The following is a 15791-nucleotide window of genomic DNA, read 5'->3' as shown; positions in this document are numbered from 1 at the left end:
TATTATTTAAAATTATGATGATATGAAGACCAATTAGCCTAAGGCATATAAGTTTCAAGTTCTTAGAGTATTGTGCTTCATCATCGTAAAACATTTAGTACTAATTCATTTTATGCATGGTAAGACCCACCTAGTTAATCATGAGATCTATTCCACATGCAACGAAAGCCGTTTCCCAAATAAATTATCGATAAAATCGAATGGAACTCAATGGTATTAGCACATGTCGGACGGAGGTCACTTGGAATGTGAGAGGAATATCGTGTTCGGAAGTGGAGCATGTCTTAGATCCTTTCTGGGACTCATTGGATTGTATTCATGAGAATTGTGCCTTAGCCTCAATCTTGTCAAATCTTTCGACTGCCGTTGTTGCGTTCTATTTGGTTATTTAAGTCTGTCGAAGATTGGATCATCTACAGGTAAATTATTGCGTTTTTGTCACCGCGATTGATTTAGGAATATATGTAAACTACTGTATAAACTTCGAAAAAAGATTTTTGAGTTAGTTATCAATCAAAATTGGATTTATGTGTATATTTTAATATAACAGAAAGATGGTCATCCACTGACCATTTCTTAGAAAATACCTCTTGATTCTTCGCTGATAGTTTAATTATTCATGTCGCAAGGAAGAGTTTTGCAAATTTAACCAGGTACTTCACTGCCTCTACCACTGTTTACTTGTGGACATGAAGAAACAGAAAGGTGGATATCCACTGACCATTTCTTGGAAAATATCTCTCCATTCTCCGCTGATAGTTTAATTATTAATGACGCAAGAAAGAGTTTTGCAAATTAAATCAGGTACTTCACTGCTTCTTCCACTTTTTACGTGTGAATACACTTATTGATCTGTGATTCGATGTTTTGAATTGGTCAATGGCGTTTTGCCTAGCGTATTAATGTTATTACCTTTGAGAATCAAGTATTCTTCTTCAAATAATTTACATAATGAAGCAAATGGGAAAAGCATTTCTTAACATTTACAGCAAGAAATTTCCAATTGACTGCTGTCATTCATCTTTCTTTTGACTTACCTACATATAATTGGGATTACCACTGGTTGTGCCATCCATTGTAATTGTAATATGGGATGTCATATTTTGGATTCAGTAAGCCTATATTTGCAACTTCTAGACGTTGTGAACAAATCAGTGTTACTATCTATTTTTAACATAACCAGAATTATTAGTCTGCGTTTGGTAATCATCGCATTTACGTGGCAGATGTTATTGAGGGAATTTAAGCGTTAATTATCAATGAGTGAAAACTATTGGTAAAGTATGAGATAGAAGTTTGCTTTTGATGCAAAGTAAATACATCTCTTCTGAGATTTTTTAAGTGATTTGAGTCAACGTCACAGTTGATTTCAACTCAGGACATCATCAGGTCTAATTGAATGGGAACTGATGAAACGACTTAATAAATATCACCTCGTAGGTTTCCCTACTGTAGAAAGGAACTGGAACTCAATTAAACTATTCTTACTCTGATCTACGCTCAGTTGGCCCTAGTATTTTTTTAATTTCATATTGTAGATCGTGTGTGAATGAGGCCGAACACAATTGGCTGTTGCCCTTGTTTATCTAATAATGTACGATACGATGAATGCCTGAAATTGAGGTGCTGCTCCACGTGTGAAAGAACAGTGTACTCTCAGTAGTGTCATTCATTCCCTAAAAATGTATTTTATTCGTCATAGATGGGGAACCTAGTTTTTATACATGGATAAATTATAATTTCTTTCTCGAGATAATATTTCATATGCTTCACCAGCAACTATCTTCTGAGCATTACAATTTAGGAGGCCCTCTAAATGAGAAACAATGTTTCAGATGTAGGGAAATCAAACGTTCACTCTTTGTGTGTTGTAATACCTTGCTGCGATGAATGTAGCTGAGATGGGTTGCGTTTTCTCAATGAAGTTTCGTAGTGATGGGAATGTTGTAACTTCATTCCTTTGTTATTACATAAAATGAATTGTAAAATTCTATATTAGGAGTCTTCCTATTTTCGTAGAATGCTGTTTTTCCGCGATCAATGAGAGACTATAACGGCAGCTTTAGGACTTGACTTAAGGTTAGTTGATTGGTAGTGTAACTTACTAACTTATGTACTCCTTAATGCATCTATATGAATTTTCCTAGTGATAACAACAGCATTCTTAGCATGTTCTAGCTGCATAGGAGGATTGCCTTAATACGTTGTTGGCAAGTTTTGCCTTTGTGAATGTGGAAGCATAATTTGTTAGCACGCGTAACATTTTTATGACCGTGTAGTCTGAATGTGGGAATCCTCTTGCCTGCTGCATACTGGTGATTGATCACCCCCTGCCAAACATCTTAAAGTTGGCTGGCAGGGGATTATGTAGACAGATTTATTGAAAAGCCCAAAATATTGAAATATTCTTTCTCAATAATTTCTTTTTCAATCTTATTCAGAATCATTTATTTATTTAATTACTATATATTTCAGTGGAATATCACCTGTCTTTACTCCGTGATATTCACCTTAAAGTTGATTTCATTCCAAAGAGACTTCACCAAGAGACTTCATTCATTTCATATTCTTGTGGAGCTTGAATCATTCGTTCATATTCACCACTGAATGTTCGGTAGCGAGCCTAGGCCCCTACGCTGCATTTTCGAGTGGAGTTCAATCCATCACGCACTTACCACCTCCGCCGCGACCTCTGACACCCACTCTGCGAAGAGGGAAACCCTGTTCCCGTTCCACCCACTCGCCCACCGACCACCAGTAGTCAGTTAGTCACTGCCCCCCGCCTCCCCCATCGCTCCCTCACTTTACTCTCTTTACCTGCCTCACACTATCTCTTCGCCGCGTCCGTAAAAGCTCTCTCCGGCCACGCCCCCTTCCTAGTCCGGCCTTTCCCTCCACTCACCGTGCGCGCCAACCTGCCTGCTGAAAGCCGATTGGTCCCGATCGCGGCACCCGGAGGGTGCGGGAAGCGGAATTCCCTGCTCCCGCCCCGAGTTCTCGCCTCTTCCCCCACCCTCTCTCCGCAAGCCGCGGCCGCCGCACCCGCGCCCCCTTCCGACGCCACTTCCCCCTCCTCCTCCCCCGCTCCCGTCCGCACCTCCTCCTTGCATCCGCCCTTATCTCAATTCTCCCTTCCATTGCTCGACTTTCGGAGGAGAGTGTTTTCCCGATCCGATGGTGTGAGGGAGAGAGGTGACTCATGTGATGGGGTTGCTTTGATAGAGGAGTTCTCCCTGCCTCCATGTGGAAGCGAAAATTCCCGACCTGGGGCTTTCGCCAGGTCACAATTCGTTTAGGCGAGAAGTGCTGCGTGGAGGGGTGAGGGTGGTGTTGTTAAGGAAGGGAATTGGGGGTTACCGAATCCCAGACGTCACGAAATGTTCGAAGAAAGAGGTCTCGTGCGACCAGCTGGCCGATGCAATCAGTTTTGACGTGGGTCGAACGCGTCTCTTTGGAGTAGTAAGTGTGCCCGGTCTAATCTTCATGACGTCACATCATTAACGGACCTCGTAGCAGCGGACGCTCACTACGAGAAAGGAGGGATTTCCGAATTGCTTCTTGAATAAGGAAACCCCGAAAACATTTGGCTATAAGGCGACGCACATCAAGAAGTCCGTATCTTCCATCAGCGGGCGGAAGTCTACGGGAGTGTATTGATTTAGATTGGAATCGTGGCAGTGGGGCAGAAAAAATCCAGGGTGGGGCGTTCCTGAATTCATGTGACTAATGTCTACGCAAAAAGAGATTTTTCACTGTTTAGTTTGATTCGATGTTTTTCGGACTTAAATTTATCTATCTTAGTAAATTCTTGTATTCCAAAATAGTCTCTCGAACGCACTCGAATTTCCTAGTCTACGAAGACTTATATTCTCTGTTTTTGCCTCTCAAAATTTTTGAATAAATTGTATACACAATGGAGCATCAGAATTTGTAATTGAAATAATGACTCAATAACATGCTTGCAATGTGTACGTTTACATAATTCTCTAGATGCATCATCAGTGGTGAAATCTGTTGCTCTCGATGAAATATCGTAATTCTTAGAAATAATTCTCCGCTACACTGCTGCTTAGTTAATATTTATTTATTTGGTTTATTTGATCGAAATATTCCTCACGGTCTTCATGTAATTCGGCTATTCCTGTGCTTCTTTGCTTTATTCTTTACCATATTCAAAAATAAAATAATACTGATTTATTTATGCATACCGGTACTCGCCACGATGATAACTTTTACGGAGTCGCCCCCAATGCACAAATTGTGCGAAAAAGCCTCGGTAGCTCAACTGGCCAAAGCACTCGGCCGGAAATCGAGGGATCCGGGATTGAATCCCGGTCAAGGCGAATGATTTTTCCTCTGTGGATCTTTTCGCACAGTACTGATTTGTTTTATTTTGAGGGCTGATACCATGATTTTGATTTGGCACTGAGGTAAGTTAATTTGTTGCCAAATAAAGTAGATTTTATGCGCGCACATGTTAAGGCTGGCGTTAGGATGAGGATTTGTACAAATGGCATGGTTCTTTATGAGGCGAAAATATCGTGGTCCCGCAGTGATATTCTAGTAAGTCATTTCTAGTGCTTACTTTATTTGGATATTCTGGATCATTTCTCTAGAAGAGATCATGTTAATTGTGTAAATGCGTACGTATTTTGCTTTAATTAGTAGTCCCTTCTGTAACACACCTTAAAGTAATTTGCGCGATGAAAAATCTCACCACATTGAGTGATGCGGTTTCTTTGGGACCTCACTTTACCTGCACACTTATGTGGTAGTTCTACGGTAATCGTGGTGCTTAGTGTGACTTTTTAGGGCATTTTTTTAATTCTAAGGTTAAGATATTTTTTTTGAAAATTTTCAGCTATTTTGCAATGAAAATCGTACTGTTGAAATTTCATCCTTCAGTTTTTCTCTCTTCTCCAGACGCCAAATTTTATATGAAGATGATAAAAGATGCTGGAAATAGACAAGCTCAAGTTGACGCGATATTTTTAGACTTTAGAAATAGATTTGATACGTTATGCATTAAGACTGGTGCAAAAGTTGGGAGCATATGGAATGATTGACGATGAAGTTGGTGGAATAAAGGATATTTTAAAGGATGGCTTACAGATTGTTGTTTCTTACGGATGATTGTTACAGATGGTAGAGTTATCAAGCATACTGTAACGTCTGCCTCTGATGTACTCTGCCTAAGTACCTTTTGGGAGAATAATGGGACCACTGTTGTTCCTGTTTTACATACACATAAATCATTAATAAAGCGGTCTGGAGCAAGATTCAATTCTTTGCGGATTTTATAGTCTTTAAGTGATAATTATTTTTAGAAAAATACCTCGCTGCCATACATGAATTATTTAGTACTTGAAAGTTGGAATTAATTGTTGATATGTGTTTTTTAGCACCCTTGCATAGATAAAGTTATTTTAATTGTTAATCAGTTTCTTATTAGAACGTTTTCATTAACTCGCTGTGATGTTTGTCGTCTTGCCCGTGTCAAATCATGCAACTCAATATTAACCCTTTTTTCCGATTAGCCGTCTTTGAACCCGTAGACCAGCTGGAACACGCCCGAAACTGTCGTTCGCCAAAAATGAGTCGACGCGTAATTAACCTGGAAACGAATCATCATTTTAATCACCACGGAAGCCTCCGTAATAACATGAGTATTAGTTAAAAAAATAGCCACCAAAAACCGATGGCAGCGCTGCGATCATTAAAAGGAAGGAGAATGATAGAAAATTGTAACAACCAATTTGTTTGGATAAAAGTTTTTTAAATTATTGATTGGGCTAAGATTTACAAACAAAAAAGCAGAAGTGAAGTAGGAAAAGGAAAAGTGGGAAATAAGAAGGATCTGAAACGAAAATAGGAGAAAGATATAAAAGGTAGGAGAAAAGGTAGGAAATTTACAATGTAATTTTGTAAAGTAAAATTCTTCATAGATTTTTTACATATGAACAAACCACATTAAAAAATCTGTTTATGTGATTTCTTAAAACTGGATATTATCTTTCTTTTTCGCAATTATTACTTCCCGAAACTATAGGTACTTGCCTATTCATTTCGCCTCATTCAAGAGTGTTTTTTTTAGTTTAAAAAAAGAAATTGCGAAAAATAATACTTAACGGTAGAAACACAAAATCGCCACTAAAATTTTTTTCTTATAATTGTATGAAAACAAGTTAAGAATGAATCGATATACGAAATCAACTAGGTCGTGGAATAAGTATATGTACAAACTATTATTTTCATTCGACTACCACTGTTTGATAGTAATCTGACATTTAATGACTGATCCTTTTTATCGTATGGATGGAAAATAAATTATTGTGAACAGACCATAAAATATTGATTGATTTCAAAATTTTATTTAAACGAAAAAATAAAAAAACAATATTTCAACATAAAAATAAATTTTTATAAAAAACGTTTACTCGCGAAATAAACAGGAATATAATGATTTTTTATGAGCCTGACTGTCTCCACATAAATTGCTTCATGTACAACGACACACGTTGTGCGCTTATTTCACTCCAACACTCAATTTATGCTTAACATCAATTAGAATGTAATTAACTGTAGTTCATTGTATTTCGTATTTTCATTATTTTAAGATGTTGGTGAATGAATTTTCACTTTTTTTAAATATAAATTCTTTTTCTTGGAATTTTATTTATTATTCCATTCCTATTAAACCCATTTGAGAGGTGTCTATTCTAGGAATAATGAATCGCAGACTTTATTTTAGGTTTACTGTTGGATCCATGGATGGATCCGTGACTTCTTAATTGGGTTATAAATACAATATATCTTCTAGATTGATAATTTTGACTCTAACGGTGTTCAGCATTTTAAACAATCTCCACCGTATGCTACGAGGAAGCTGTTTGAAATATCGTATTTGGTTATGTGACCTGGAATGACTGCTGTTTCTGCGGATAACCTGAATTCATATACCTACATCCACAAACTATTTTAAAAAAATTCCCTTGTCCTGCAACGGTATTTGACTGGTGATGAGTTTTCTATTACAGGTACCTCGTGCTATTTTTTGTGCTAGTTAAAAAATTCGCTATATTTGAGTGCCGAAACCTCAATCCCCTTAGATTGCCATACGTAAAAAATCCGCAGGGGTTCCAACACAGGGTTTCAGGACTACGAGTACGCCGTTGAAATCAGAGTAGGCTAGTGAAAATGTATTAATTACTGGGTAAATTTAATTTTTCGTTTTATTAAGATAGTGCAGCTTTAAGACTGATTTTCGTGTTTAAATATCAGTAAAACGACGAAGAGGGGTCCTTGTGTTGTTATGCTTAATAATTAACACAATGTGTCGTAATAATTTTGTGATTTCTATTAAGTTCCATCAAAAAGCGATGGAGGATAGGAAGTTTTGTTCATTTCCGTTGCAAAGATGCTTATTGCATTAAAACTTTAGGTTGAGTTGAATTTTCACGTTAGAAGGATATGAACCTTCTGTCGTGGGTGTGACGTGGACTAATGCTTCAGCGATTTATATTTGATCATTGCATTGATGACTGAATATGTGAAGAAAAAATCATTAAATCATCATTCCTTTAAAACCATTCATTTATATTTTCAGGGGCGGAAATTAACGCTAATCCCTGGAATCCAGTTATCGTAGTGAATTGTATGGACCTTATGCTGGAATGAGACATAAGCATGGGCGTAGCCAGGGAATTTGGGAATAATGGGATACATCTACATCTACATAATACCCTGCGAGCCACCTCTAGGGTGTTTGGCAGGGGGTGATCAATCACCAGCATGCAGCCAGCATTTGGACTCCCACATGCACACCACACCGTCCAAAAAACGTCCCGTATAATAACAAACTATACTACTATATGCTGTTAGAAATAGAATATAGAATAGAAATTCAGAAACATGCATTAAGTTTTACATAGGTTAGTAGGCTACACTACAAGTCATGCAATCTATTTACGAGTTCTATTGCGGCCGTTATAATCTGTTATTGATCGTGGAAAAAATGACATTCGGAATCTGTCTGTTCTGCAATCTATCTCTCTTATTTTATTTATATGATCTGATCTTCCGTAGTAGGTTGGCGTCCGCAAGATATGGTTAACTTCGTCAGAAAAGACACTGCTCTTGAATTTATCTAAATTGATACCGCACGCTCCGAAGAAGTTACCCCCACTGGAGTGTTTCTCCACAGAAAACTTTGTTAAAATTAAACTGCCACGTGAATGTATTGATTTGACAAATAATATGGGAGGGGGATGGCGCAAGTCTTCTGGGCTGATCTCCCTAGCTACGGCCATGGTCACTAGACTTCTGAATCCAAGCTCCTTGGGCTATCTGCTGTAAATTGGTGTGTCAGGCAGCAGAGGATCTTTTGGGACATCTGTTAGTGCGCGGTGGACAGTCATATACTATCAAAAAGAGACTGACCAGCTCATACAATGAGGAAAAGAATTCATTCTCTGTACTCGTCGTTGCCGGTAAGAAGTGTTCCTTTACTCTATTTGAATTAGCTCATTAAAAAAATCATTTTCGTCCGTAACCCAGAAATATGCGTGCGAAATATGTGTTTTGATATGGTTTGAGCCTTAGAAAATATGAGGGAGGAACCTTTGAAAATAAGTTGTAGTGGGGGTTCAGGCATACAATGTTGACGAAAACTATTTTATAAAAATCAATGAGAACAGATGGAGAGATGCTCCAGTTTTAAATTGTTAAAATAAAATATGTTAAAATATTATTTAATTAATTAAATTTTTAATTAAAATAAAATATATTTAAATTAAAGGGAAGAAATGAATATTTGAATGAAGGTATGTATTATTATTAGTTTCACAAATTGCTGTTAATGGAAATAGAAATGGAACAAGGAAGTTAATTATCAGAAAACATTCGATTTTAAGATTTTTTCGTTTGAAGTTGAGCGGGGAGGCGGAGGACGTCGTCAGAACGAGAGAGAGATAGGGTGGACAGGCCGTGAAGTTTGAAGGGGTAGCCACCCCGTATTTAGGTGTCATTATTTAGTCGAACTACATGGCTCAATTGTGGTTATGAAGTACTGTGGTATTTAAGCGATCAGAATTTTACTTATCTCTAGAGAGTTCATCTCGCGTAATACAGATTAATGCTACTCATTATAGGTTTTGGTCTTCAGCCCAGTTGACCTCAAACGATATTTGCATCTTGCGTTCGAACCAGGTACCAGTTTGTGCCATTAATATGCGGGAACCACATCCTTTATGTAGCCACAGCCTCAACTAAGGACTGAGCACATACCAACCTGTAGAGCAGTTGAGCTATTTTAATGTGGATTCGTTCTCCGTGCTTGTACCGTATCGACGTACATTACTGGTTTACGACGAGCTCATTTGAAAATATTAAACCATTTGATCTTATTTGGGATAGTATTCGTCTTTATCGTCCCTTAAACTCAATGTAACAAAAATTTATGGCTCGAATGTTAGTTGTATTTTCACATTGAGCGTGAATGATCAAGTACCATTTATTTCATTTATATGCAAAGCATATATAATGAAGATACCTTTATTTCCTTGAACTATGTAGCGCAAATAGTTTCCATATATACAAAATGGGTTATTATTTTCACTACGGCAGTGAGATGATGCTTTAAATTAATTTTTCCGAATTAATCATTTAGCAAAAACTTTGAATGATCAGTCTCGTTGGTACTATTCACCTTTTATAAATTTTGATAGTATTTTTTACTTGTTGGCTTGTGTGTCGCTTTCAGCGATTTACTTTTTGTAAAAGGTCTAGCCGTATGTGCATGCATGTGTTCGTTGCATTTTTATTATAAAGCAGCGTGTGGTAAGGTGAAAAAAAGGAGGATATGACCTCCTGTCAAATATTTAATACGCTGCTGAGAGAGTGTAATGTAGTTGTTGTATTCGGGCAAACACTATCATTTTGTCATGATTCGCCTCGTGCTTTTTCATTATTAGATACTGTCTCTGGCCCGTTTTGCCTATGGAAGTTGAGACATATAGGAAATCATTGCGTGTAATGCAGAGAGGAAGAGGAGTATTCAGACCATTGACTTTGTTGTCTAGAGGCCTGGTTATATCATATTTTAACCATTGTGGAGTCCATGAGCATTAACGTGAACAATTTCTAGAGATCATAATGGGAAAACGTTGCCCGTTTTTATTTTCCAGGAACCGGACGAGCAGAAATTTACATGTTACATTATCCAGAGTGGTGAAAAAAACCCACTCAGGCATAACTCGGACCTGCGACTCCAGGATTAGGCAAAATATTTCCTTGCCGCCTCTGGGGCCGGCAGCGAGACGTGGGCTCACACAAGCCGTGAGTGCATTATGGACTTATGTAACATACTCAAAGCTTGTAAAGCACGATGCACGAGGCACCAACAAACGCCGGCACTAGCCGTGACGCACTCATCATTCTTCATATCAGACTTTCTCTCAGGTTGTTCCCCGCGCGTATGCTGCATTTCCTCGTGGAGGAAAGAAGGCCCGTCATGAGAAATTTCTATAATCGTCCTGCTCCACGCGCGTCACTGCGTATGCAATGAGACCAAGCCGGGAGGATTTTTCGTGCGTCGTTGCGAGAGTGTGAGTTGGTTTGGGGTGGCAGAGTAGGCAGGGATTTGAAGCTCTTCCTCCGTGCTTAGGCACATCTTCACTACCTCTCTTGCCTCATCCCTCTCTCTCTGGGAAGGGGTGGTCGTTTTAGGGGTCCCCTGTGTGCGCGGGGATAATGGCATTTGTGAAGCGAGCGAGAGTGGGCCAATGAGAGGGGGCAATTGACAACGCAGGGATAATGAAAAGGTTTTCGAGGGAGTTGATGACGCGCTGAGTAAGGGTGAGAATGCCACTCGGTTAGATTTTGAACGATGGGACACCTGCGATTGACTTGTGCCTCCGCTTAGCGTCCGCCATTGTTGTTTTGAATCGGAGCGGATTGGCGGTATGTGTCATGCGGCCGCGGTTGTGGAAGGGGGTGGTTTAGACGTCATTCACCCTCGCGATCAGGGTGGTCGTCAGTGAAATGTTCTGCCTGCAAAACTATACAAGGATTTCTGAAGGCCTAATCCATTAAAAATATCGTAAAATGACCAAACTGGCTCGCTTATCTTATAATTTCAAAATCAAAAGTCGTGAAAAAATCTGAGATTTCAATTAATTTCGTAATACGAAATTATTTTCTACTCTTAAAATTAATCTAAAAAATACATTCTTTAACCGTTTCCTAGTTGCATAACTCTAAAAAATTTGAGCTTTTAGGTGCACTTGAAATTCCCCGGTATCTTTGCGCTAAATCGGAATAAATTGCGTTCATAAAAATGTACCCAGTAAACATTCAAATTTGTTATCATTGAAATAATGACGTTAAAGCTCTGTGCTAAGTGCTTTACTTACGGTGTGTTTTTGTTCCCTTGTAAGCAGTATGATTCCAAGGTCGACGCTGCTGAATTAACGCGTTTATGAACGGCAACACTGTTTCAGCCTTTGAGAGGGCAAGAGGGGAAAGCGTGCCTCTGCGGTCAATGTAGTATGTGTGGGTGTTGTACTTGAAGGTGATTTTTCTTCTCAGTGACGAGTTTGATTTGCCGCGGAGACTTTCCATGGTAAAATTTTTTATACCATGCGCAGTCGTTCAAGGGTTTCCGCGAGTGCTGTCCGCATTTTACGCCGTGCTGATTGAAGGCGTTCGTTGATGGGATTTGAAGGAAAGTGACCGAGTAACCGTCAGTTTTATAATTTCGCGGAAAAATATCTTGCGCTTGGTGATTTTTTTTGTACCTGAGCTTCGTCATCAGCCACTTTATGGTTACGCTGCGTCGCCTCGTGAAGGAATTATTCCTCCTTGAGTTTTCAGTGGCTTTTCAACACGTATCTCGTTTCAGTAAACAGGAAAAATCCATTACGGTCATAATGAATGCAATACCGAGACTTGGGTATGCGGTATGATTTTGTAAATTGATATTGTACAGTATATTTGTTGCATCAGGTAATTTGCTAGCTAATAATGGGAATCCAATATCACTTCACTCGAATATGCTCTTCTTATTTACACTTTTCTATCTTGAGAAGAAGCTTGAAAATAGATGATGCTTCGATGTCGTCCTAATTTCTCATTTATGAATTGCTTTATTAGAGAGCATTCTATCTAGGTATACGTAACACCCTAAAAACCACCTTTCGATTCGAGGTTTATGCTTGGGGGTATATTTACTCAGCATGACCATCTCCTCGTGTTACCAACTTTTAGGCAATGCCACAAGGTAAGAAGATGAACGAATGGAAACAAATCCCGCTAAGCATGAGTTATTCATTTTATGTGCTTTATCTTTTATTGATTTATGAGTTTTGATGTGTCTATTTATTATGTCTGTTCTGGCGATGAGGCATGTGGCCTGAGGAGCAAATACTCTGTAAAGATGGTTTATTATTGCCATTCCATAGATAGATAAACATAATATCCTTGTAAGTGATTAGATACTCCGATCCCAATTATATTTTTAAACTCCAATCAGGTCAAGGCTGGGAAATTCGTAAATTTCGTGGAATCGCGATGGCCTTAGAGTTTCGGAAATAATATTTCGAAAATACTTTCTCAGCAGAAGATTTGAGTATACGTCGGTAATGGTGGTGTAAGCATTCGATCTTAAACAATCATGAATATACCCTGAAAGACTCCTCGAATTATTCGTCCGCATTCATTCAATTAGTAATGGATGTAGTCGGTTACCAGCTTATTCGTCTTTCTTAAAGCCAACGATGAGAGTTATGCATGGCGAAATTAATGATTAAGATAAGGATTTTAATCACTTTTATGTTATTACATATTGTTTTCTACGATACAAAGACAGTATTGCCTATTAGTAAGCGGAGACAGACCGCACAAATGAGCCTCGTGGCTGCTTTCAATCGGCGCTTTTTCCTTCTCGAGTGCGTATTTCTTTTTCCTTCTTCTTGACACCTCTCACACTCTTTCCTCATCAAATTAACACGAATTCTTCTCCCATTACTTTTTTTCCTGACAATTTAGAAAATATTTGGCCTCCCCTTGGGCACTTGTTCATATCCTTCTGCCTCGAAATCATACGTACTGTTGCTAAAAGAGCGGGAGGTAAGAGTTTGCATGCCTATTGCCGAACATCGCGCACTTAGTTGGACGAGCTAAGGAGTCATTATTTAAAGATCTAAAATTCGACAATAGTTAGGCGCGTTGTGATTGATTCCGGGCCCCGAGGAAAATTGGTCCTCAGGTCCTTGGGGAAATATGTTGTACTTGACGCCTGCAGTTTCTATCCTTCATCCTTCAAAATCAACCCAATAATCTAAAGTATCAGAAGTAATTTAGATTTCACTTTTTCCAACTAGTTTGACTTACGTTCTATTTTATCCAGTGGTGGCCGTTAACTCTTTCTTACTTCTTTCTTCTTTTAACTCTTCCGTTAACTCTTTCTCTTCTCTCTTCTTTCATAGCTGCTTCTGGGAGAAATTAAATTTCAAGACCTCTCATTTTAAAATAAGTGAATATTTTCTACTCAATCATAACTACTGTGGCAGCTACATATTTCACCATTAAAATTTATGGCACAAAATAACACGTAGTTAATCTTTCCTGAATAGAGCTAAAAGTGAATACATTTTTGATGTTACTTAGAAGCGAAATTGGGTTATAATGGTTTAATAGAATAAGGGCAGTCAAACCACCGGAAACGCATAGGGTAATTTTTCTGGCCCGAAAGTATAGCCCGGATTGCCGGATACAAATGCTTAGTGCGAATTTACATCCTTGGTGGAATGGTGGACCCGTGCGCGTGACTGTTAAGTCACTTGTCACGTGTAGTGTTTAGGTTTTCGTTATTGTCGGCGAATATGCTAGCGTATGATAATTTGAGATTCGTTATCCTAGCGAAATTACCTTATGTATTGTCGTAGCAGTTCCCGTTATTTAATACTTACCTAATTTGATAATTTGTGTTACGTATAAGGAAGAATTGATACGCACTTTTTGTTGGAGTATTCGATAATGTCAACTAAGAATAATTTTGGGACTCCCTGCATCCGAATTTCATATATGGTGATGTATTGCGTCACGATTTACTATCAAATGGGCACCAATGAACAAATTACCCAGAGAAATACTAAATTTTATGCTATTAAATAGTGTTATACAGAAAACAAATATCATCTTAATTTTTCTGAAAAATTTTCAGGAGATTCGAATATGCTATTTGTAGAGACAAAGTAAACCGTTGAATTATCTGTTTGATTTATGACAGTTCCTATATTTTCTCTGGCAAGTAAATTTATAAATTCACACCAGGAAATTAAATTATATCTAGACTCGAGTTGCTTTTAGGTCTTTAAACGTAGTCACTAAGGTACACTCTCTGTCGATATCATTGCAGGCTAGGCATTGCAGTTCGTTCGCTTGAAGCGTTTATGTGATCTCCTAAATGTCTTCCTGGAACGGCTGAAGGTCCATAAATTTCCCACAGTTACCATTGACTCATTCGACCTATGCCGTCCTCAAATATGATACAAAGGAATCTGGTCAGTCTTAGAGACAGGCGCTTCGGATGAATAAGCGCAAATCGTTTAGCCTAGCCTTCCCGAATACTTCCGGCCTCAAGGCATTCGTTGTACCAGGAAGTTTCTCTCGGACACCTTGTCTACTCTCCTCTCGCACATTATTCACGTTTAACCTCGAAATTCTTTCAAATAGCACCTACTGGTCAGCACTGTTATTGAAGGGGCGGAATGCATCCAGAACTGCGCTAATAGTACTCAGAGTGATGCTGGTTCTACTTGTAAATCTGTATTTACATTTTGACCAAAATTTGACGATTTTCATTCGCGTTTATTTCTATGCATATCTCTGACCACTTTGCGAAGATAAGCCGTCACTCATTTTTACCATTATGCCCTCCGTCCATCACCCATTTCCTCCTGAATTTCGGTTATTTATTTCACCACCAGATTGTTGGCGATATTTTGCTGGGAATGGTGACTAGTAATTCTATAACTCCAATTACTTTTTTTCTCAGTCAGCTGACAAAACAGGTAATAGAACGATGAGTTCTGAAGCTACTTATTTGATTAAGAAACTGAATTAAGCAAATATTTTATTCCCGACTTCATGATTGGGGAAATATGAATTATATTAATGTTTAGTCTGTAATGTCTTGATTTTTGTGCAATATTTAGCTAAAGTATGTGATTCTTTTAAAATTATCTCAGTACGACGCCAAGGTCTCATATATTGATTCAAATTATAATTACTTCCGTAATATTATGCAAAAATTTGATAACATATTTTCATCGCAACTCGTTCAACCTGTGCCATGAAACCCTATGGCGATGGGAGGCTACATGCACCCATTAAAAGTTGTGTCATTGCCTTTGAACACCTCACCAGGGGGATGTACTTGACACTGGTTGGAATTATTCCGATCGATTTTCATTCCAAACGGTTGATTGGTTAGCGATCGGAATTTGTTGTGCTGGAAAATTTTCATTCCGATGATAACGTAATACCTTTTAGTGAATCATCCGGGTAAAAAAGTCGAACAAAACTTCGTTCCAACTAATCGGAATCAACCCTTTAGAATGGAATTCATTGGGAATACTTACGATCGGTCAAGCGCATCCCCCCTGCCTAAATATTGTGAAGAATGACGCATGTCACAGCCGGGGAAATTTACATTCTTACATCATACAACTCAATATCTTCTCAGGAATGCAATATCTCAATGCAATACGGTTTTTAATATTTGTTGTAAT

The sequence above is a fragment of the Ischnura elegans genome, chromosome 5, assembly GCF_921293095.1.
Source record: "Ischnura elegans chromosome 5, ioIscEleg1.1, whole genome shotgun sequence".
Classification (NCBI taxonomy): domain Eukaryota; kingdom Metazoa; phylum Arthropoda; class Insecta; order Odonata; family Coenagrionidae; genus Ischnura; species Ischnura elegans.
The sequence above is the reverse complement of the archived record's forward strand: the minus strand, read 5'-3'. Positions refer to the sequence as shown.